Source organism: Engystomops pustulosus, chromosome 9, assembly GCF_040894005.1.
Source record: "Engystomops pustulosus chromosome 9, aEngPut4.maternal, whole genome shotgun sequence".
Classification (NCBI taxonomy): Eukaryota; Metazoa; Chordata; class Amphibia; order Anura; family Leptodactylidae; genus Engystomops; species Engystomops pustulosus.
In genome coordinates, this window is record NC_092419.1 from 63,311,945 (window position 1) to 63,332,361 (window position 20,417).

Genomic DNA, 20,417 nt, shown 5'->3' on the forward strand with positions numbered 1-20,417 from the left:
ATTGTTTTAGTTTCTCTATGAGATAGTAAAAGAAGGTTCAATTTGAAATGCTCCTGTCAACGGCCATTCTAAGCTGAATGTGCCTGCTCTTGTCAGATCGCAGCAGCAATGCAGCTTAAGGCTTGGCAAGTACCAGCATGGGAGACTGGCTGGGAATCCCAAGTTCCGTTGACCTTTTTGAACCTGAAAATTGTGTTAGTTTCTCTATGAGATAGTAAAAGAAGGTTCAAATTGAACAGCTGCTGTCAACAGCCATTCTAAGCTGAATGTGCGTGCTCTTGTCAGATCGCAGCAGCGATGCAGCTTAAGTCTTGGCAAGTACCAGCATGGGAGACTGGCTTGGAATCCCAAGTTCTGGTGACCTTTTTGAACCTGAAAATTGTGTTAGTTTCTATATGAGATAGTAGAAGAAGGTTCAAATTGAACAACTGCTGTCAACGGCCATTCTAAGCTGAATGTGCCTGCTCTTGTCAGATCGCAGCAGCGATGCAGCTTAAGACTTGGCAAGTACCAGCATGGGAGACTGGCTGGGAATCCCAAGTTCTGTTGACCTTTTTGAACCTGAAAATTGTGTTAGTTTCTCTATGAGATAGTAAAAGAAGGTTCAAATTGAACAGCTGCTGTCAACGGCCATTCTAAGCTGAATGTGCGTGCTCTCGTCAGATCGCAGCAGCAATGCAGCTTAAGGCTTGGCAAGTACCAGCATGGGAGACTGGCTGGGAATCCCAAGTTCCGTTGACCTTTTTGAACCTGAAAATTGTGTTAGTTTCTCTATGAGATAGTAAAAGAAGGTTCAAATTGAACAACTGCTGTCAACGGCCATTCTAAGCTGAATGTGCCTGCTCTCGTCAGATCGCAGCAGCAATGCAGCTTAAGGCTTGGCAAGTACGAGCATGGGAGACTGGCTGGGAATCCCAAGTTCTGTTGACCTTTTTGAACTTGAAAATGTGTTAGTTTCTCTATGAGATAGTAAAAGAAGGTTCAAATTGAACAGCTGCTGTCAACGGCCATTCTAAGCTGAATGTGCGTGCTCTTGTCAGATCGCAGCAGCGATGCAGCTTAAGTCTTGGCAAGTACCAGCATGGGAGACTGGCTTGGAATCCCAAGTTCTGGTGACCTTTTTGAACCTGAAAATTGTGTTAGTTTCTATATGAGATAGTAGAAGAAGGTTCAAATTGAACAACTGCTGTCAATGGCCATTCTAAGCTGAATGTGCCTGCTCTCGTCAGATCGCAGCAGCAATGCAGCTTAAGGCTTGGCAAGTACCAGCATGGGAGACTGGCTGGGAATCCCAAGTTCTGTTGACCTTTTTGAACCTGAAAATGTGTTAGTTTCTCTATGAGATAGTAAAAGAAGGTTCAAATTGAACAGCTGCTGTCAACGGCCATTCTAAGCTGAATGTGCGTGCTCTTGTCAGATTGCAGCAGCGATGCAGCTTAAGACTTGGCAAGTACCAGCATGGGAGACTGGCTTGGAATCCCAAGTTCTGGTGACCTTTTTGAACCTGAAAATTGTGTTAGTTTCTCTATGAGATAGCAAAAGAAGGTTCAAATTGAACAGCTGCTGTCAACGGCCATTCTAAGCTGAATGTGCCTGCTCTTGTCAGATTGCAGCAGCAATGCAGCTTAAGGCTTGGCAAGTACCAGCATGGGAGACTGGCTTGGAATCCCAAGTTCTGGTGACCTTTTTGAACCTGAAAATTGTGTTAGTTTCTATATAAGATAGTAGAAGAAGGTTCAAATTGAACAACTGCTGTCAATGGCTATTCTAAGCTGAATGTGCCTGCTCTCGCCAGATCGCAGCAGCAATGCAGCTTAAGGCTTGGCAAGTACCAGCATGGGAGACTGGCTGGGAATCCCAAGTTCCGTTGCCCTTTTTGAACCTGAAAATTGTGTTAGTTTCTCTATGAGATAGTAAAAGAAGGTTCAAATTGAACAGCTGCTGTCAACGGCCATTCTAAGCTGAATGTGCGTGCTCTTGTCAGATCGCAGCAGCGATGCAGCTTAAGGCTTGGCAAGTTCCAGCATGGGAGACTGGCTGGGAATCCCAAGTTCTGTTGACGTTTTTGAACTTGAAAATTGTTTTGGTTTCTCTATGAGATAGTAAAAGAAGGTTCAATTTGAAATGCTGCTGTCAACGGCCATTCTAAGCTGAATGTGCCTGCTCTTGTCAGATCGCAGCAGCAATGCAGCTTAAGGCTTGGCAAGTACCAGCATGGGAGACTGGCTGGGAATCCCAAGTTCCGTTGACCTTTTTGAACCTGAAAATTGTGTTAGTTTCTCTATGAGATAGTAAAAGAAGGTTCAAATTGAACAGCTGCTGTCAATGGCCATTCTAAGCTGAATGTGCGTGCTCTTGTCAGATCGCAGCAGCGATGCAGCTTAAGGCTTGGCAAGTACCAGCATGGGAGACTGGCTGGGAATCCCAAGTTCTGGTGACTTTTTTGAACCTGAAAATTGTGTTAGTTTCTCTATGAGATAGTAAAAGAAGGTTCAAATTGAACAGCTGCTGTCAACGGCCATTCTAAGCTGAATGTGCCTGCTCTCGTCAGATCGCTGCAGCAATGCAGCTTAAGGCTTGGCAAGTACCAGCATGGGAGACTGGCTGGGAATCCCAAGTTCCGTTGACCTTTTTGAACCTGAAAATTGTGTTAGTTTCTCTATGAGATAGTAAAAGAAGGTTCAAATTGAACAGCTGCTGTCAACGGCCATTCTAAGCTGAATGTGCCTGCTCTCGTCAGATCGCAGCAGCAATGCAGCTTAAGGCTTGGCAAGTACCAGCATGGGAGACTGGCTGGGAATCCCAAGTTCTGTTGACCTTTTTGAACCTGAAAATGTGTTAGTTTCTCTATGAGATAGTAAAAGAAGGTTCAAATTGAACAGCTGCTGTCAACGGCCATTCTAAGCTGAATGTGCGTGCTCTTGTCAGATCGCAGCAGCGATGCAGCTTAAGTCTTGGCAAGTACCAGCATGGGAGACTGGCTTGGAATCCCAAGTTCTGGTGAACTTTTTGAACCTGAAAATTGTGTTAGTTTCTATATGAGATAGTAGAAGAAGGTTCAAATTGAACAACTGCTGTCAACGGCCATTCTAAGCTGAATGTGCCTGCTCTTGTCAGATCGCAGCAGCGATGCAGCTTAAGACTTGGCAAGTACCAGCATGGGAGACTGGCTGGGAATCCCAAGTTCTGTTGACCTTTTTGAACCTGAAAATTGTGTTAGTTTCTCTATGAGATAGTAAAAGAAGGTTCAAATTGAACAACTGCTGTCAACGGCCATTCTAAGCTGAATGTGCGTGCTCTTGTCAGATCGCAGCAGCGATGCAGCTTAAGACTTGGCAAGTACCAGCATGGGAGACTGGCTGGGAATCCCAAGTTCTGTTGACCTTTTTGAACCTGAAAATTGTGTTAGTTTCTCTATGAGATAGTAAAAGAAGGTTCAAATTGAACAGCTGCTGTCAACGGCCATTCTAAGCTGAATGTGCGTGCTCTTGTCAGATCGCAGCAGCGATGCAGCTTAAGGCTTGGCAAGTTCCAGCATGGGAGACTGGCTGGGAATCCCAAGTTCTGTTGACCTTTTTGAACTTGAAAATTGTTTTAGTTTCTCTATGAGATAGTAAAAGAAGGTTCAATTTGAAATGCTGCTGTCAACGGCCATTCTAAGCTGAATGTGCCTGCTCTTGTCAGATCGCAGCAGCAATGCAGCTTAAGGCTTGGCAAGTACCAGCATGGGAGACTGGCTGGGAATCCCAAGTTCCGTTGACCTTTTTGAACCTGAAAATTGTGTTAGTTTCTCTATGAGATAGTAAAAGAAGGTTCAAATTGAACAGCTGCTGTCAACGGCCATTCTAAGCTGAATGTGCGTGCTCTTGTCAGATCGCAGCAGCGATGCAGCTTATGGCTTGGCAAGTACCAGCATGGGAGACTGGCTGGGAATCCCAAGTTCTGGTGACTTTTTTGTACCTGAAAATTGTGTTAGTTTCTCTATGAGATAGTAGAAGAAGGTTCAAATTGAACAACTGCTGTCATCGGCCATTCTAAGCTGAATGTGTGTGCTCTTGTCAGATCGCAGCAGCGATGCAGCTTAAGGCTTGGCAAGTACCAGCATGGGAGACTGGCTGGGAATCCCAAGTTCTGTTGACCTTTTTGAACCTGAAAATTGTGTTAGTTTCTCTATGAGATAGTAAAAGAAGGTTCAAATTGAACAGCTGCTGTCAACGGCCATTCTAAGCTGAATGTGCGTGCTCTTTTCAGATCGCAGCAGCGATGCAGCTTAAGGCTTCGCAAGTACCAGCATGGGAGACTGGCTTGGAATCCCAAGTTCTGGTGACCTTTTTGAACCTGAAAATTGTGTTAGTTTCTATATGAGATAGTAGAAGAAGGTTCAAATTGAACAACTGCTGTCAATGGCCATTCTAAGCTGAATGTGCCTGCTCTCGTCAGATCGCAGCAGCAATGCAGCTTAAGGCTTGGCAAGTACCAGCATGGGAGACTGGCTGGGAATCCCAAGTTCCGTTGACCTTTTTGAACCTGAAAATTGTGTTAGTTTCTCTATGAGATAGTAAAAGAAGGTTCAAATTGAACAGCTGCTGTCAACGGCCATTCTAAGCTGAATGTGCCTGCTCTCGTCAGATCGCAGCAGCAATGCAGCTTAAGGCTTGGCAAGTACCAGCATGGGAGACTGGCTGGGAATCCCAAGTTCTGTTAACCTTTTTGAACCTGAAAATGTGTTAGTTTCTCTATGAGATAGTAAAAGAAGGTTCAAATTGAACAGCTGCTGTCAACGGCCATTCTAAGCTGAATGTGCGTGCTCTTGTCAGATCGCAGCAGCGATGCAGCTTAAGGCTTGGCAAGTACCAGCATGGGAGACTGGCTTGGAATCCCGAGTTCTGGTGACCTTTTTGAACCTAAAAATTGTGTTAGTTTCTCTATGAGATAGCAAAAGAAGGTTCAAATTGAGCAGCTGCTGTCAACGGCCATTCTAAGCTGAATGTGCCTGCTCTTGTCAGATTGCAGCAGCAATGCAGCTTAAGGCTTGGCAAGTACCAGCATGGGAGACTGGCTTGGAATCCCAAGTTCTGGTGACCTTTTTGAACCTGAAAATTGTGTTAGTTTCTATATAAGATAGTAGAAGAAGGTTCAAATTGAACCACTGCTGACAATGGCCATTCTAAGCTGAATGTGCCTGCTCTCGCCAGATCGCAGCAGCAATGCAGCTTAAGGCTTGGCAAGTACCAGCATGGGAGACTGGCTGGGAATCCCAAGTTCCCTTGCCCTTTTTGAACCTGAAAATTGTGTTAGTTTCTCTATGAGATAGTAAAAGAACTTTCAAATTGAACAGCTGCTGTCAACGGCCATTCTAAGCTGAATGTGCGTGCTCTTGTCAGATCGCAGCAGCGATGCAGCTTAAGTCTTGGCAAGTACCAGCATGGGAGACTGGCTTGGAATCCCAAGTTCTGGTGACCTTTTTGAACCTGAAAATTGTGTTAGTTTCTATATGAGATAGTAGAAGAAGGTTCAAATTGATCAACTGCTGTCAATGGCCATTCTAAGCTGAATGTGCCTGCTCTCGTCAGATCGCAGCAGCAATGCAGCTTAAGGCTTGGCAAGTACCAGCATGGGAGACTGGCTGGGAATCCCAAGTTCTGTTGACCTTTTTGAACCTGAAAATTGTGTTAGTTTCTCTATGAGATAGCAAAAGAAGGTTCAAATTGAACAGCTGCTGTCAACGGCCATTCTAAGCTGAATGTGCCTGCTCTCGTCAGATCGCAGTAGCGATGCAGCTTAAGGCTTGGCAAGTTCCAGCATGGGAGACTGGCTGGGAATCCCAAGTTCCGGTGACCTTTTTGAACCTGAAAATTGTGTTAGTTTCTCTATGAGATAGTAAAAGAAGGTTCAAATTGAACAGCTGCTGTCAACGGCCATTCTAAGCTGAATGTGCGTGCTCTTGTCAGATCGCAGCAGCGATGCAGCTTAAGGCTTGGCAAGTTCCAGCATGGGAGACTGGCTGGGAATCCCAAGTTCTGTTGACCTCTTTGAACTTGAAAATTGTTTTAGTTTCTCTATGAGATAGTAAAAGAAGGTTCAATTTGAAATGCTGCTGTCAACGGCCATTCTAAGCTGAATGTGCCTGCTCTTGTCAGATCGCAGCAGCAATGCAGCTTAAGGCTTGGCAAGTACCAGCATGGGAGACTGGCTGGGAATCCCAAGTTCCGTTGACCTTTTTGAACCTGAAAATTGTGTTAGTTTCTCTATGAGATAGTAAAAGAAGGTTCAAATTGAACAGCTGCTGTCAATTGCCATTCTAAGCTGAATGTGCCTGCTCTCGTCAGATCGCAGCAGCAATGCAGCTTAAGGCTTGGCAAGTACCAGCATGGGAGACTGGCTGGGAATCCCAAGTTCCGTTGACCTTTTTGAACCTGAAAAGTGTGTTAGTTTCTGTATGAGATAGTAAAAGAAGGTTCAAATTGAAAAGCTGCTGTCAACGGCAATTCTAAGCTGAATGTGCGTGCTCTTGTCAGATCGCAGCAGCGATGCAGCTTAAGGCTTGGCAAGTACCAGCATGGGAGTCTGGCTGGGAATCCCAAGTTCTGGTGACCTTTTTGAACCTGAAAATTGTGTTAGTTTCTCTATGAGATAGTAGAAGAAGGTTCAAATTGAACAACTGCTGTCAACGGCCATTCTAAGCTGAATGTGTGTGCTCTTTTCAGATCGCAGCAGCGATGCAGCTTAAGGCTTGGCAAGTACCAGCATGGGAGACTGGCTGGGAATCCCAAGTTCTGTTGACCTTTTTGAACCTGAAAATTGTGTTAGTTTCTCTATGAGATAGTAAAAGAAGGTTCAAATTGAACAGCTGCTGTCAACGGCAATTCTAAGCTGAATGTGCCTGCTCTCGTCAGATTGCAGCAGCAATGCAGCTTAAGGCTTGGCAAGTACCAGCATGGGAGACTGGCTGGGAATCCCAAGTTCTGTTGACCTTTTTGAACCTGAAAATGTGTTAGTTTCTCTATGAGATAGTAAAAGAAGGTTCAAATTGAACAGCTGCTGTCAACGGCCATTCTAAGCTGAATTTGCCTGCTCTCGTCAGATCGCAGCAGCAATGCAACTTAAGGCTTGGCAAGTACCAGCATGGGAGACTGGCTGGGAATTCCAAGTTCCGTTGACCTTTTTGAACCAGAAAATGTGTTAGTTTCTCTATGAGATAGTAAAAGAAGGTTCAAATTGAACAGCTGCTGTCAACGTCCATTCTAAGCTGAATGTGCCTGCTCTCGTCAGATCGCAGCAGCAATGCAGCTTAAGGCTTGGCAAGTACCAGCATGGGAGACTGGCTGGGAATCCCAAGTTCCGTTGACCTTTTTGAACCTGAAAATGTGTTAGTTTCTCTATGAGATAGCAAAAGAAGGTTCAAATTGAACAGCTGCTGTCAACGGCCATTCTAAGTTGAATGTTCCTGCTCTTGTCAGATTGCAGCAGCAATGCAGCTTAAGGCTTGGCAAGTACCAGCATGGGAGACTGGCTTGGAATCCCAAGTTCTGGTGACCTTTTTGAACCTGAACATTGTGTTAGTTTCTATATAAGATAGTAGAAGAAGGTTCAAATTGAACAACTGCTGTCAATGGCCATTCTAAGCTGAATGTGCCTGCTCTCGCCAGATCGCAGCAGCAATGCAGCTTAAGGCTTGGCAAGTACCAGCATGGGAGACTGGCTGGGAATCCCAAGTTCCGTTGCCCTTTTTGAACCTGAAAATTGTGTTAGTTTCTCTATGAGATAGTAAAAGAAGGTTCAAATTGAACAGCTGCTGTCAACGGCCATTCTAAGCTGAATGTGCGTGCTCTTGTCAGATTGCAGCAGCGATGCAGCTTAAGGCTTGGCAAGTACCAGCATGGGAGACTGGCTGGGAATCCCAAGTTCTGGTGACCATTTTGAACCTGAAAATTGTGTTAGTTTCTATATGAGATAGTAGAAGAAGGTTCAAATTGAACAACTGCTGTCAATGGCCATTCTAAGCTGAATTTGCCTGCTCTCGTCAGATCGCAGCAGCAATGCAGCTTAAGGCTTGGCAAGTACCAGCATGGGAGACTGGCTGGGAATCCTAAGTTCCGTTGACCTTTTTGAACCTGAAAATTGTGTTAGTTTCTGAATGAGATAGTAAAAGAAGGTTCAAATTGAAAAGCTGCTGTCAACGGCAATTCTAAGCTGAATGTGCGTGCTCTTGTCAGATCGCAGCAGCGATGCAGCTTAAGGCTTGGCAAGTACCAGCATGGGAGACTGGCTGGGAATCCCAAGTTCCGTTGACCTTTTTGAACCTGAAAATTGTTTTAGTTTCTCTATGAGATAGTAGAAGAAGGTTCAAATTGAACAACTGCTGTCAACGGCCATTCTAAGCTGAATGTGTGTGCTCTTTTCAGATCGTAGCAGCGATGCAGCTTAAGGCTTGGCAAGTACCAGCATGGGAGACTGGCTGGGAATCCCAAGCTCCGTTGACCTTTTTGAACCTGAAAATGTGTTAGTTTCTCTATGAGATAGTAAAAGAAGGTTCAAATTGAACAGCTGCTGTCAACAGCCATTCTAAGCTGAATGTGCGTGCTCTTGTCAGATCGCAGCAGCGATGCAGCTTAAGGCTTGGCAAGTACCAGCATGGGAGACTGGCTGGGAATCCCAAGTTCCGTTGACCTTTTTGAACCTGAAAATTGTGTTAGTTTCTCTATGAGATAGTAAAAGAAGGTTCAAATTGAACAGCTGCTGTCAACGGCCATTCTAAGCTGAATGTGCCTGCTCTCGTCAGATCGCAGCAGCAATGCAGCTTAAGGCTTGGCAAGTACCAGCATGGGAGACTGTCTGGGAATCCCAAGTTCTGTTGACATTTTTGAACCTGAAAATGTGTTAGTTTCTCTATGATATAGTAAAAGAAGGTTCAAATTGAACAGCTGCTGTCAACGGCCATTCTAAGCTGAATGTGTGTGCTCTTGTCAGATCGCAGCAGCGATGCAGCTTAAGGCTTGGCAAGTACCAGCATGGGAGACTGGCTTGGAATCCCAAGTTCTGGTGACCTTTTTGAACCTGAAAATTGTGTTAGTTTCTCTATGAGATAGCAAAAGAAGGTTCAAATTGAACAGCTGCTGTCAACGGCCATTCTAAGCTGAATGTGCCTGCTCTTGTCAGATTGCAGCAGCAATGCAGCTTAAGGCTTGGCAAGTACCAGCATGGGAGACTGGCTGGGAATCCCAAGTTCTGTTGACCTTTTTGAACCTGAAAATTGTGTTAGTTTCTCTATGAGATAGCAAAAGAAGGTTCAAATTGAACAGCTGCTGTCAACGGCCATTCTAAGCTGAATGTGCCTGCTCTCGTCAGATCGCATCAGCAATGCAGCTTAAGGCTTGGCAAGTACCAGCATGGGAGACTGGCTGGGAATCCCAAGTTCCATTGACCTTTTTGAACCTGAAAATTGTGTTATTTTCTGTATGAGATAGTAAAAGAAGGTTCAAATTGAAAAGCTGCTGTCAACGGCAATTCTAAGCTGAATGTGCGTGCTCTTGTCAGATCGCAGCAGCGATGCAGCTTAAGGCTTGGCAAGTACCAGCATGGGAGTCTGGCTGGGAATCCCAAGTTCTTGTGACCTTTTTGAACCTGAAAATTGTGTTAGTTTCTCTATGAGATAGTAGAAGAAGGTTCAAATTGAACAACTGCTGTCAACGGCCATTCTAAGCTGAATGTGTGTGCTCTTTTCAGATCGCAGCAGCGATGCAGCTTAATGCTTGGCAAGTACCAGCATGGGAGACTGGCTGGGAATCCCAAGTTCCGTTGACCTTTTTGAACCTGAAAATTGTGTTAGTTTCTCTATGAGATAGCAAAAGAAGGTTCAAATTGAACAGCTGCTATCAACGGCCATTCTAAGCTGAATGTGTGTGCTCTTGTCAGATCGCAGCAGCGATGCAGCTTAAGGCTTGGCAAGTACCAGCATGGGAGTCTGGCTGGGAATCCCAAGTTCTGGTGACTTTTTTGAACCTGAAAATTGTGTTAGTTTCTCTATGAGATAGTAAAAGAAGGTTCAAATTGAACAGCTGCTGTCAATGGCCATTCTAAGCTGAATGTGCCTGCTCTCGTCAGATCGCAGCAGCAATGCAGCTTAAGGCTTGGCAAGTACCAGCATGGGAGACTGGCTGGGAATCCCAAGTTCCGTTGACCTTTTTGAACCTGAAAATTGTGTTAGTTTCTGTATGAGATAGTAAAAGAAGGTTCAAATTGAAAAACTGCTGTCAACGGCAATTCTAAGCTGAATGTGCGTGCTCTTGTCAGATCGCAGCAGCGATGCAGCTTAAGGCTTGGCAAGTACCAGCATGGGAGACTGGCTGGGAATCCCAAGTTCTGGTGACCTTTTTGAACCTGAAAATTGTGTTAGTTTCTCTATGAGATAGTAGAAGAAGGTTCAATTTGAACAACTGCTGTCAACGGCCATTCTAAGCTGAAAGTGTGTGCTCTTTTCAGATCGCAGCAGCGATGCAGCTTAAGGCTTGGCAAGTACCAGCATGGGAGACTGGCTGGGAATCCCAAGTTCTGTTGACCTTTTTGAACCTGAAAATTGTGTTAGTTTCTCTATGAGATAGTAAAAGAAGGTTCAAATTGAACAGCTGCTGTCAACGGCAATTCTAAGCTGAATGTGCCTGCTCTCGTCAGATCGCAGCAGCAATGCAGCGTAAGGCTTGGCAAGTACCAGCATGGGAGACTGGTTGGGAATCCCAAGTTCTGTTGACCGTTTTGAACCTGAAAATTGTGTTAGTTTCTCTATGAGATAGCAAAAGAAGGTTCAAATTGAACAGCTGCTGTCAACGGCCATTCTAAGCTGAATTTGCCTGCTCTCGTCAAATCGCAGCAGCAATGCAACTTAAGGCTTGGCAAGTACCAGCATGGGAGACTGGCTTGGAATCCCAAGTTCTGGTGACCTTTTTGAACCTGAAAATTGTGTTAGTTTCTCTATGAGATAGCAAAAGAAGGTTCAAATTGAACAGCTGCTGTCAACGGCCATTCTAAGCTGAATGTGCCTGCTCTTGTCAGATTGCAGCAGCAATGCAGCTTAAGGCTTGGCAAGTACCAGCATGGGAGACTGGCTTGGAATCCCAAGTTCTGGTGACCTTCTTGAACCTGAAAATTGTGTTAGTTTCTATATAAGATAGTAGAAGAAGGTTCAAATTGAACAACTGCTGTCAATGGCCATTCTAAGCTGAATGTGCCTGCTCTCGCCAGATCGCAGCAGCAATGCAGCTTAAGGCTTGGCAAGTACCAGCATGGGAATCCCAAGTTCCGATGCCCTTTTTGAACCTGAAAATTGTGTTAGTTTCTCTATGAGATAGTAAAAGAAGGTTCAAATTGAGCAGCGGCTGTCAACGGCCATTCTAAGCTGAATGTGCGTGCTCTTGTCAGATCGCAGCAGCGATGCAGCTTACGGCTTGGCAAGTTCCAGCATGGGAGACTGGCTGGGAATCCCAAGTTCTGTTGACCTTTTTGAACTTGAAAATTGTTTTAGTTTCTCTATGAGATAGTAAAAGAAGGTTCAATTTGAAATGCTGCTGTCAACGGCCATTCTAAGCTGAATGTGCCTGCTCTTGTCAGATCGCAGCAGCAATGCAGCTTAAGGCTTGGCAAGTACCAGCATGGGAGACTGGCTGGGAATCCCAAGTTCCGTTGACCTTTTTGAACCTGAAAATTGTGTTAGTTTCTCTATGAGATAGTAGAAGAAGGTTCAAATTGAACAACTGCTGTCAATGGCCAATCTAAGCTGAATGTTTGTGCTCTTGTCAGATCGCAGCAGCGATGCAGCTTAAGGCTTGGCAAGTACCAGCATGGGAGACTGGCTGGGAATCCCAAGTTCTGTTGACCTTTTTGAACCTGAAAATTGTGTTAGTTTCTCTATGAGATATTAAAAGAAGGTTCAAATTGAACAGCTGCTGTCAATGGCCATTCTAAGCTGAATGTGCCTGCTCTCGTCAGATCGCAGCAGCAATGCAGCTTAAGGCTTGGCAAGTACCAGCATGGGAGACTGGCTGGGAATCCCAAGTTCTGTTGACCATTTTTAACCTGAAAATTGTGTTAGTTTCTCTATGAGATAGTAAAAGAAGGTTCAAATTGAACAGCTGCTGTCAACGGCCATTCTAAGCTGAATGTGCGTGCTCTTGTCAGATCGCAGCAGCGATGCAGCTTAAGGCTTGGCAAGTACCAGCATGGGAGACTGGCTGGAAATCCCAAGATCTGTTGACCATTTTTAACCTGAAAATTGTGTTAGTTTCTCTATGAGATAGTAAAAGAAGGTTCAAATTGAACAGCTGCTGTCAACGGCCATTCTAAGCTGAATGTGCGTGCTCTTGTCAGATCGCAGCAGCGATGCAGCTTAAGGCTTGGCAAGTTCCAGCATGGGAGACTGGCTGGGAATCCCAAGTTCTGTTGACCTTTTTGAACTTGAAAATTGTTTTAGTTTCTCTATGAGATAGTAAAAGAAGGTTCAATTTGAAATGCTGCTGTCAACGGCCATTCTAAGCTGAATGTGCCTGCTTTCGTCAGATCGCAGCAGCAATGCAGCTTAAGGCTTCGCAAGTACCAGCATGGGAGACTGGCTGGGAATCCCAAGTTCCGTTGACCTTTTTGAACCTGAAAATTGTGTTAGTTTCTCTATGAGATAGTAAAAGAAGGTTCAAATTGAACAGCTGCTGTCAACGGCCATTCTAAGCTGAATGTGCGTGCTCTTGTCAGATCGCAGCAGCGATGCAGCTTAAGGCTTGGCAAGTACCAGCATGGGAGACTGGCTGGGAATCCCAAATTCTGTTAACCTTTTTGAACCTGAAAATTGTGTTAGTTTCTCTATGAGATAGTAAAAGAAGGTTCAAATTGAACAGCTGCTGTCAACGGCAATTCTAAGCTGAATGTGCCTGCTCTCGTCAGATCGCAGCAGCAATGCAGCTTAAGGCTTGGCAAGTACCAGCATGGGAGACTGGCTGGGAATCCCAAGTTCTGTTGACCTTTTTTAACCTGAAAATTGTGTTAGTTTCTATATGAGATAGTAAAAGAAGGTTCAAATTGAAAAGCTGCTGTCAACGGCCATTCTAAGCTGAATTTGCCTGCTCTCGTCAGATTGCAGCAGCAATGCAACTTAAGGCTTGGCAAGTACCAGCATGGGAGACTGGCTGGGAATTCCAAGTTCCGTTGACCTTTTTGAACCTGAAAATGTGTTAGTTTCTCTATGAGATAGTAAAAGAAGGTTCAAATTGAACAGCTGCTGTCAACGGCCATTCTAAGCTGAATGTGCCTGCTCTCGTCAGATCGCAGCAGCAATGCAGCTTAAGGCTTGGCAAGTACCAGCATGGGAGACTGGCTGGGAATCCCAAGTTCCGTTGACCTTTTTGAACCTGAAAATTGTGTTAGTTTCTCTATGAGATAGTAAAAGAAGGTTCAAAGTGAACAGCTGCTGTCAATGGCCATTCTAAGCTGAATGTGCCTGCTCTCGTCAGATCGCAGCAGCAATGCAGCTTAAGGCTTGGCAAGTACCAGCATGGGAGACTGGCTGGGAATCCCAAGTTCTGTTGACCTTTTTGAACCTGAAAATTGTGTTAGTTTCTCTATGAGATAGTTAAAGAAGGTTCAAATTGAACAGCTGCTGTCAATGGCCATTCTAAGCTGAATGTGCCTGCTCTCGTCAGATCGCAGCAGCAATGCAGCTTAAGGCTTGGCAAGTACCAGCATGGGAGACTGGCTGGGAATTCCAAGTTCCGTTGACCTTTTTGAACCTGAAAATATGTTAGTTTCTCTATGAGATAGTAAAAGAAGGTTCAAATTGAACAGCTCCTGTCAACGGCCATTCTAAGCTGAATGTGCCTGCTCTCGTCTGATCGCAGCAGCAATGCAGCTTAAGGCTTGGCAAGTACCAGCATGGGAGACTGGCTGGGAATTCCAAGTTCCGTTGACCTTTTTGAACCTGAAAATGTGTTAGTTTCTCTATGAGATAGTAAAAGAAGGTTCAAATTGAACAGCTGCTGTCAACGGCCGTTCTAAGCTGAATGTGCCTGCTCTTGTCAGATCGCAGCAGCAATGCAGCTTAAGGCTTGGCAAGTACCAGCATGGGAGACTGGCTGGGAATCCCAAGTTCCGTTGACCTTTTTGAACCTGAAAATTGTGTTAGTTTCTCTATGAGATAGTAAAAGAAGGTTCAAATTGAACAGCTGCTGTCAATGGCCATTCTAAGCTGAATGTGCCTGCTCTCGTCAGATCGCAGCAGCAATGCAGCTTAAGGCTTGGCAAGTACCAGCATGGGAGACTGGCTGGGAATCCCAAGTTCTGTTGACCTTTTTGAACCTGAAAATTGTGTTAGTTTCTCTATGAGATAGTAAAGAAGGTTCAAATTGAAAAGCTGCTGTCAACGGACATTCCAAGCGGAATGTGCGTGCTCTTGTCAGATCGCAGCAGCGATGCAGCTTAAGGCTTGGCAAATACCAGCATGGGAGACTGGCTGGGAATCCCAAGTTCTGGTGACCTTTTTGAACCTGAAAATTGTGTTAGTTTCTCTATGAGATAGTAGAAGAAGGTTCAAATTGAACAGCTGCTGTCAACGGCCATTCTAAGCTGAATGTGTGTGCTCTTTTCAGATCGCAGCAGCGATGCAGCTTAAGGCTTGGCAAGTACCAGCATGGGAGACTGGCTGGGAATCCCAAGTTCTGTTGACCTTTTTGAACCTGAAAATTGTGTTAGTTTCTCTATGAGATAGTAAAAGAAGGTTCAAATTGAACAGCTGCTGTCGACGGCAATTCTAAGCTGAATGTGCCTGCTCTCGTCAGATCGCAGCAGCAATGCAGCTTAAGGCTTGGCAAGTACCAGCATGGGAGACTGGCTGGGAATCCCAAGTTCCGTTGACCGTTTTGAACCTGAAAATTGTGTTAGTTTCTCTATGAGATAGTTAAAGAAGGTTCAAATTGAACAGCTGCTGTCAATGGCCATTCTAAGCTGAATGTGCCTGCTCTTGTCAGATCGCAGCAGCAATGCAGCTTAAGGCTTGGCAAGTACCAGCATGGGAGACTGGCTGGGAATCCCAAGTTCTGTTGACCTTTTTGAACCTGAAAATTGTGTTAGTTTCTCTATGAGATAGTAAAAGAAGGTTCAAATTGAACAGCTGCTGTCAACGGCCATTCTAAGCTGAATGTGCCTGCTCTCGTCATATCGCAGCAGCAATGCAGCTTAAGGCTTGGCAAGTACCAGCATGGGAGACTGGCTGGGAATTCCAAGTTCCGTTGACCTTTTTGAACGTGAAAATGTGTTAGTTTGTCTATGAGATAGTAAAAGAAGGTTCAAATTGAACAGCTCCTGTCAACGGCCATTCTAAGCTGAATGTGCCTGCTCTCGTCAGATCGCAGCAGCAATGCAGCTTAAGGCTTGGCAAGTACCAGCATGGGAGACTGGCTGGGAATCCCAAGTTCCGTTGACCTTTTTGAACCTGAAAATTGTGATAGTTTCTCTATGAGATAGTAAAAGAAGGTTCAAATTGAACAGCTGCTGTCAACGGCCATTCTAAGCTGAATGAGCCTGCTCTCGTCAGATCCCAGCAGCAATGCAGCTTAAGGCTTGGCAAGTACCAGCATGGGAGACTGGCTGGGAATCCCAAGTTCTGTTGACCTTTTTGAACCTGAAAATTGTGTTAGTTTCTCTATGAGATAGTTAAAGAAGGTTCAAATTGAACAGCTGCTGTCAACGGCCATTCTAAGCTGAATGTGCCTGCTCTCGTCAGATCGCAGCAGCAATGCAGCTTAAGGCTTGGCAAGTACCAGCATGGGAGACTGGCTGGGAATTCCAAGTTCCGTTGACCTTTTTGAACCTGAAAATGTGTTAGTTTCTCTATGAGATAGTAAAAGAAGGTTCAAATTGAACAGCTGCTGTCAACGTCCATTCTAAGCTGAATGTGCCTGCTCTCGTCAGATCGCAGCAGCAATGCAGCTTAAGGCTTGGCAAGTACCAGCATGGGAGACTGGCTGGGAATCCCAAGTTCTGTTGACCTTTTTGAACCTGAAAATTGTGTTAGTTTCTCTATGAGATAGTAAAAGAAGGTTCAAATTGAACAGCTGCTGTCGACGGCAATTCTAAGCTGAATGTGCCTGCTCTCGTCAGATCGCAGCAGCAATGCAGCTTAAGGCTTGGCAAGTACCAGCATGGGAGACTGGCTGGGAATCCCAAGTTCCGTTGACCGTTTTGAACCTGAAAATTGTGTTAGTTTCTCTATGAGATAGCAAAAGAAGGTTCAAATTGAACAGCTGCTGTCAATGGCCATTCTAAGCTGAATGTGCCTGCTCTTGTCAGATCGCAGCAGCAATGCAGCTTAAGGCTTGGCAAGTACCAGCATGGGAGACTGGCTGGGAATCCCAAGTTCTGTTGACCTTTTTGAACCTGAAAATTGTGTTAGTTTCTCTATGAGATAGTAAAAGAAGGTTCAAATTGAACAGCTGCTGTCAACGGCCATTCTAAGCTGAATGTGCCTGCTCTCGTCATATCGCAGCAGCAATGCAGCTTAAGGCTTGGCAAGTACCAGCATGGGAGACTGGCTGGGAATTCCAAGTTCCGTTGACCTTTTTGAACGTGAAAATGTGTTAGTTTGTCTATGAGATAGTAAAAGAAGGTTCAAATTGAACAGCTCCTGTCAACGGCCATTCTAAGCTGAATGTGCCTGCTCTCGTCAGATCGCAGCAGCAATGCAGCTTAAGGCTTGGCAAGTACCAGCATGGGAGACTGGCTGGGAATCCCAAGTTCCGTTGACCTTTTTGAACCTGAAAATTGTGTTAGTTTCTCTATGAGATAGTAAAAGAAGGTTCAAATTGAACAGCTGCTGTCAACGGCCATTCTAAGCTGAATGAGCCTGCTCTCGTCAGATCCCAGCAGCAATGCAGCTTAAGGCTTGGCAAGTACCAGCATGGGAGACTGGCTGGGAATCCCAAGTTCTGTTGACCTTTTTGAACCTGAAAATTGTGTTAGTTTCTCTATGAGATAGTTAAAGAAGGTTCAAATTGAACAGCTGCTGTCAACGGCCATTCTAAGCTGAATGTGCCTGCTCTCGTCAGATCGCAGCAGCAATGCAGCTTAAGGCTTGGCAAGTACCAGCATGGGAGACTGGCTGGGAATTCCAAGTTCCGTTGACCGTTTTGAACCTGAAAATTGTGTTAGTTTCTCTATGAGATAGTTAAAGAAGGTTCAAATTGAACAGCTGCTGTCAATGGCCATTCTAAGCTGAATGTACCTGCTCTCGTCAGATCGCAGCAGCAATGCAGCTTAAGGCTTGGCAAGTACCAGCATGGGAGACTGGCCTGGAATTCCAAGTTCCGTTGACCTTTTTGAACCTGAAAATGTGTTAGTTTCTCTATGAGATAGTAAAAGAAGGTTCAAATTTTACAGCTCCTGTCAACGGCCATTCTAAGCTGAATGTGCCTGCTCTCGTCAGATCGCAGCAGCAATGCAGCTTAAGGCTTGGCAAGTACCAGCATGGGAGACTGGCTGGGAATCCCAAGTTCCGTTGACCTTTTTGAACCTGAAAATGTGTTAGTTTCTCTATGAGATAGTAAAAGAAGGTTCAAATTGAACAGCTGCTGTCAACGGCCATTCTAAGCTGAATGTGCCTGCTCTCGTCAGATCGCAGCAGCAATGCAGCTTAAGGCTTGGCAAGTACCAGCATGGGAGACTGGCTGGGAATCCCAAGTTCCGTTGACCTTTTTGAACCTGAAAATTGTGTTAGTTTCTCTATGAGATAGTAAAAGAAGGTTCAAATTGAAAAGCTGCTGTCAATGGCCATTCCAAGCGGAATGTGCGTGCTCTTGTCAGATCGCAGCAGCGATGCAGCTTAAGGCTTGGCAAATACAAGCATGGGAGACTGGCTGAGAATCCCAAGTTCTGGTGACCTTTTTGAACCTGAAAATTGTGTTAGTTTCTCTATGAGATAGTAGAAGAAGGTTCAAATTGAACAACTGCTGTCAACGGCCATTCTAAGCTGAATGTGTGTGCTCTTTTCAGATCGCAGCAGCGATGCAGCTTAAGGCTTGGCAAGTACCAGCATGGGAGACTGGCTGGGAATCCCAAGTTCTGTTGACCTTTTTGAACCTGAAAATTGTGTTAGTTTCTCTATGAGATAGTAAAAGAAGGTTCAAATTGAACAGCTGCTGTCGACGGCAATTCTAAGCTGAATGTGCCTGCTCTCGTCAGATCGCAGCAGCAATGCAGCTTAAGGCTTGGCAAGTACCAGCATGGGAGACTGGCTGGGAATCCCAAGTTCCGTTGACCGTTTTGAACCTGAAAATTGTGTTAGTTTCTCTATGAGATAGCAAAAGAAGGTTCAAATTGAACAGCTGCTGTCAATGGCCATTCTAAGCTGAATGTGCCTGCTCTTGTCAGATCGCAGCAGCAATGCAGCTTAAGGCTTGGCAAGTACCAGCATGGGAGACTGGCTGGGAATTCCAAGTTCCGTTGACCTTTTTGAACGTGAAAATGTGTTAGTTTGTCTATGAGATAGTAAAAGAAGGTTCAAATTGAACAGCTCCTGTCAACGGCCATTCTAAGCTGAATGTGCCTGCTCTCGTCAGATCGCAGCAGCAATGCAGCTTAAGGCTTGGCAAGTACCAGCATGGGAGACTGGCTGGGAATCCCAAGTTCCGTTGACCTTTTTGAACCTGAAAATTGTGATAGTTTCTCTATGAGATAGTAAAAGAAGGTTCAAATTGAACAGCTGCTGTCAACGGCCATTCTAAGCTGAATGAGCCTGCTCTCGTCAGATCCCAGCAGCAATGCAGCTTAAGGCTTGGCAAGTACCAGCATGGGAGACTGGCTGGGAATCCCAAGTTCTGTTGACCTTTTTGAACCTGAAAATTGTGTTAGTTTCTCTATGAGATAGTTAAAGAAGGTTCAAATTGAACAGCTGCTGTCAACGGCCATTCTAAGCTGAATGTGCCTGCTCTCGTCAGATCGCAGCAGCAATGCAGCTTAAGGCTTGGCAAGTACCAGCATGGGAGACTGGCTGGGAATTCCAAGTTCCGTTGACCTTTTTGAACCTGAAAATGTGTTAGTTTCTCTATGAGATAGTAAAAGAAGGTTCAAATTGAACAGCTGCTGTCAACGTCCATTCTAAGCTGAATGTGCCTGCTCTCGTCAGATCGCAGCAGCAATGCAGCTTAAGGCTTGGCAAGTACCAGCATGGGAGACTGGCTGGGAATCCCAAGTTCTGTTGACCTTTTTGAACCTGAAAATTGTGTTAGTTTCTCTATGAGATAGTAAAAGAAGGTTCAAATTGAACAGCTGCTGTCGACGGCAATTCTAAGCTGAATGTGCCTGCTCTCGTCAGATCGCAGCAGCAATGCAGCTTAAGGCTTGGCAAGTACCAGCATGGGAGACTGGCTGGGAATCCCAAGTTCCGTTGACCGTTTTGAACCTGAAAATTGTGTTAGTTTCTCTATGAGATAGCAAAAGAAGGTTCAAATTGAACAGCTGCTGTCAATGGCCATTCTAAGCTGAATGTGCCTGCTCTTGTCAGATCGCAGCAGCAATGCAGCTTAAGGCTTGGCAAGTACCAGCATGGGAGACTGGCTGGGAATCCCAAGTTCTGTTGACCTTTTTGAACCTGAAAATTGTGTTAGTTTCTCTATGAGATAGTAAAAGAAGGTTCAAATTGAACAGCTGCTGTCAACGGCCATTCTAAGCTGAATGTGCCTGCTCTCGTCATATCGCAGCAGCAATGCAGCTTAAGGCTTGGCAAGTACCAGCATGGGAGACTGGCTGGGAATTCCAAGTTCCGTTGACCTTTTTGAACGTGAAAATGTGTTAGTTTGTCTATGAGATAGTAAAAGAAGGTTCAAATTGAACAGCTCCTGTCAACGGCCATTCTAAGCTGAATGTGCCTGCTCTCGTCAGATCGCAGCAGCAATGCAGCTTAAGGCTTGGCAAGTACCAGCATGGGAGACTGGCTGGGAATCCCAAGTTCCGTTGACCTTTTTGAACCTGAAAATTGTGTTAGTTTCTCTATGAGATAGTAAAAGAAGGTTCAAATTGAACAGCTGCTGTCAACGGCCATTCTAAGCTGAATGAGCCTGCTCTCGTCAGATCCCAGCAGCAATGCAGCTTAAGGCTTGGCAAGTACCAGCATGGGAGACTGGCTGGGAATCCCAAGTTCTGTTGACCTTTTTGAACCTGAAAATTGTGTTAGTTTCTCTATGAGATAGTTAAAGAAGGTTCAAATTGAACAGCTGCTGTCAACGGCCATTCTAAGCTGAATGTGCCTGCTCTCGTCAGATCGCAGCAGCAATGCAGCTTAAGGCTTGGCAAGTACCAGCATGGGAGACTGGCTGGGAATTCCAAGTTCCGTTGACCTTTTTGAACCTGAAAATGTGTTAGTTTCTCTATGAGATAGTAAAAGAAGGTTC

At 45.1% G+C, this 20,417-nt stretch overlaps 53 pseudogenes; all 53 read left to right on the top strand.

The window, feature by feature from the left end:
• The first annotated feature begins 55 nt into the window (after positions 1 to 55).
• LOC140088894 (5S ribosomal RNA) lies at positions 56 to 174 on the top strand (annotated as a pseudogene).
• A 259-nt stretch (positions 175 to 433) lies between these two features.
• Positions 434 to 552, top strand: LOC140095070 (5S ribosomal RNA; annotated as a pseudogene).
• Positions 553 to 622: 70 nt separating this feature from the next.
• Positions 623 to 741, top strand: LOC140087320 (5S ribosomal RNA; annotated as a pseudogene).
• A 70-nt stretch (positions 742 to 811) lies between these two features.
• Positions 812 to 930, top strand: LOC140088114 (5S ribosomal RNA; annotated as a pseudogene).
• Positions 931 to 1,188: 258 nt separating this feature from the next.
• On the top strand, positions 1,189 to 1,307 carry LOC140083708 (5S ribosomal RNA; annotated as a pseudogene).
• An 825-nt stretch (positions 1,308 to 2,132) lies between these two features.
• On the top strand, positions 2,133 to 2,251 carry LOC140088895 (5S ribosomal RNA; annotated as a pseudogene).
• Positions 2,252 to 2,510: 259 nt separating this feature from the next.
• On the top strand, positions 2,511 to 2,629 carry LOC140086151 (5S ribosomal RNA; annotated as a pseudogene).
• Positions 2,630 to 2,699: 70 nt separating this feature from the next.
• Positions 2,700 to 2,818, top strand: LOC140079186 (5S ribosomal RNA; annotated as a pseudogene).
• Positions 2,819 to 3,076: 258 nt separating this feature from the next.
• LOC140095072 (5S ribosomal RNA) lies at positions 3,077 to 3,195 on the top strand (annotated as a pseudogene).
• Positions 3,196 to 3,643: 448 nt separating this feature from the next.
• Positions 3,644 to 3,762, top strand: LOC140088896 (5S ribosomal RNA; annotated as a pseudogene).
• Positions 3,763 to 4,399: 637 nt separating this feature from the next.
• LOC140082682 (5S ribosomal RNA) lies at positions 4,400 to 4,518 on the top strand (annotated as a pseudogene).
• A 70-nt stretch (positions 4,519 to 4,588) lies between these two features.
• On the top strand, positions 4,589 to 4,707 carry LOC140089393 (5S ribosomal RNA; annotated as a pseudogene).
• Positions 4,708 to 5,532: 825 nt separating this feature from the next.
• On the top strand, positions 5,533 to 5,651 carry LOC140083709 (5S ribosomal RNA; annotated as a pseudogene).
• Positions 5,652 to 5,721: 70 nt separating this feature from the next.
• On the top strand, positions 5,722 to 5,840 carry LOC140098672 (5S ribosomal RNA; annotated as a pseudogene).
• Positions 5,841 to 6,099: 259 nt separating this feature from the next.
• Positions 6,100 to 6,218, top strand: LOC140088898 (5S ribosomal RNA; annotated as a pseudogene).
• A 70-nt stretch (positions 6,219 to 6,288) lies between these two features.
• LOC140095326 (5S ribosomal RNA) lies at positions 6,289 to 6,407 on the top strand (annotated as a pseudogene).
• Positions 6,408 to 6,855: 448 nt separating this feature from the next.
• Positions 6,856 to 6,974, top strand: LOC140094870 (5S ribosomal RNA; annotated as a pseudogene).
• Positions 6,975 to 7,043: 69 nt separating this feature from the next.
• LOC140093474 (5S ribosomal RNA) lies at positions 7,044 to 7,162 on the top strand (annotated as a pseudogene).
• A 69-nt stretch (positions 7,163 to 7,231) lies between these two features.
• LOC140089925 (5S ribosomal RNA) lies at positions 7,232 to 7,350 on the top strand (annotated as a pseudogene).
• A 258-nt stretch (positions 7,351 to 7,608) lies between these two features.
• LOC140096916 (5S ribosomal RNA) lies at positions 7,609 to 7,727 on the top strand (annotated as a pseudogene).
• A 259-nt stretch (positions 7,728 to 7,986) lies between these two features.
• Positions 7,987 to 8,105, top strand: LOC140095484 (5S ribosomal RNA; annotated as a pseudogene).
• Positions 8,106 to 9,118: 1,013 nt separating this feature from the next.
• LOC140097605 (5S ribosomal RNA) lies at positions 9,119 to 9,237 on the top strand (annotated as a pseudogene).
• An 826-nt stretch (positions 9,238 to 10,063) lies between these two features.
• Positions 10,064 to 10,182, top strand: LOC140082683 (5S ribosomal RNA; annotated as a pseudogene).
• A 448-nt stretch (positions 10,183 to 10,630) lies between these two features.
• On the top strand, positions 10,631 to 10,749 carry LOC140097341 (5S ribosomal RNA; annotated as a pseudogene).
• An 814-nt stretch (positions 10,750 to 11,563) lies between these two features.
• LOC140088899 (5S ribosomal RNA) lies at positions 11,564 to 11,682 on the top strand (annotated as a pseudogene).
• A 259-nt stretch (positions 11,683 to 11,941) lies between these two features.
• Positions 11,942 to 12,060, top strand: LOC140083710 (5S ribosomal RNA; annotated as a pseudogene).
• Positions 12,061 to 12,886: 826 nt separating this feature from the next.
• Positions 12,887 to 13,005, top strand: LOC140085495 (5S ribosomal RNA; annotated as a pseudogene).
• A 70-nt stretch (positions 13,006 to 13,075) lies between these two features.
• Positions 13,076 to 13,194, top strand: LOC140098762 (5S ribosomal RNA; annotated as a pseudogene).
• A 69-nt stretch (positions 13,195 to 13,263) lies between these two features.
• Positions 13,264 to 13,382, top strand: LOC140091527 (5S ribosomal RNA; annotated as a pseudogene).
• A 70-nt stretch (positions 13,383 to 13,452) lies between these two features.
• On the top strand, positions 13,453 to 13,571 carry LOC140083711 (5S ribosomal RNA; annotated as a pseudogene).
• Positions 13,572 to 13,641: 70 nt separating this feature from the next.
• Positions 13,642 to 13,760, top strand: LOC140081755 (5S ribosomal RNA; annotated as a pseudogene).
• Positions 13,761 to 13,829: 69 nt separating this feature from the next.
• Positions 13,830 to 13,948, top strand: LOC140086338 (5S ribosomal RNA; annotated as a pseudogene).
• A 69-nt stretch (positions 13,949 to 14,017) lies between these two features.
• LOC140095459 (5S ribosomal RNA) lies at positions 14,018 to 14,136 on the top strand (annotated as a pseudogene).
• Positions 14,137 to 14,206: 70 nt separating this feature from the next.
• Positions 14,207 to 14,325, top strand: LOC140083713 (5S ribosomal RNA; annotated as a pseudogene).
• Positions 14,326 to 14,772: 447 nt separating this feature from the next.
• LOC140087388 (5S ribosomal RNA) lies at positions 14,773 to 14,891 on the top strand (annotated as a pseudogene).
• A 70-nt stretch (positions 14,892 to 14,961) lies between these two features.
• LOC140094418 (5S ribosomal RNA) lies at positions 14,962 to 15,080 on the top strand (annotated as a pseudogene).
• Positions 15,081 to 15,150: 70 nt separating this feature from the next.
• LOC140095280 (5S ribosomal RNA) lies at positions 15,151 to 15,269 on the top strand (annotated as a pseudogene).
• A 69-nt stretch (positions 15,270 to 15,338) lies between these two features.
• On the top strand, positions 15,339 to 15,457 carry LOC140091539 (5S ribosomal RNA; annotated as a pseudogene).
• Positions 15,458 to 15,527: 70 nt separating this feature from the next.
• LOC140096166 (5S ribosomal RNA) lies at positions 15,528 to 15,646 on the top strand (annotated as a pseudogene).
• Positions 15,647 to 15,716: 70 nt separating this feature from the next.
• On the top strand, positions 15,717 to 15,835 carry LOC140082758 (5S ribosomal RNA; annotated as a pseudogene).
• Positions 15,836 to 15,904: 69 nt separating this feature from the next.
• On the top strand, positions 15,905 to 16,023 carry LOC140091761 (5S ribosomal RNA; annotated as a pseudogene).
• Positions 16,024 to 16,093: 70 nt separating this feature from the next.
• On the top strand, positions 16,094 to 16,212 carry LOC140087389 (5S ribosomal RNA; annotated as a pseudogene).
• Positions 16,213 to 16,282: 70 nt separating this feature from the next.
• LOC140094419 (5S ribosomal RNA) lies at positions 16,283 to 16,401 on the top strand (annotated as a pseudogene).
• Positions 16,402 to 16,471: 70 nt separating this feature from the next.
• Positions 16,472 to 16,590, top strand: LOC140095282 (5S ribosomal RNA; annotated as a pseudogene).
• Positions 16,591 to 16,659: 69 nt separating this feature from the next.
• Positions 16,660 to 16,778, top strand: LOC140091551 (5S ribosomal RNA; annotated as a pseudogene).
• Positions 16,779 to 16,848: 70 nt separating this feature from the next.
• LOC140096167 (5S ribosomal RNA) lies at positions 16,849 to 16,967 on the top strand (annotated as a pseudogene).
• Positions 16,968 to 17,037: 70 nt separating this feature from the next.
• On the top strand, positions 17,038 to 17,156 carry LOC140082770 (5S ribosomal RNA; annotated as a pseudogene).
• A 70-nt stretch (positions 17,157 to 17,226) lies between these two features.
• Positions 17,227 to 17,345, top strand: LOC140087422 (5S ribosomal RNA; annotated as a pseudogene).
• Positions 17,346 to 17,414: 69 nt separating this feature from the next.
• On the top strand, positions 17,415 to 17,533 carry LOC140091563 (5S ribosomal RNA; annotated as a pseudogene).
• An 825-nt stretch (positions 17,534 to 18,358) lies between these two features.
• LOC140091649 (5S ribosomal RNA) lies at positions 18,359 to 18,477 on the top strand (annotated as a pseudogene).
• A 258-nt stretch (positions 18,478 to 18,735) lies between these two features.
• On the top strand, positions 18,736 to 18,854 carry LOC140096168 (5S ribosomal RNA; annotated as a pseudogene).
• Positions 18,855 to 19,112: 258 nt separating this feature from the next.
• LOC140091762 (5S ribosomal RNA) lies at positions 19,113 to 19,231 on the top strand (annotated as a pseudogene).
• Positions 19,232 to 19,490: 259 nt separating this feature from the next.
• Positions 19,491 to 19,609, top strand: LOC140094421 (5S ribosomal RNA; annotated as a pseudogene).
• Positions 19,610 to 20,417: the final 808 nt, after the last annotated feature.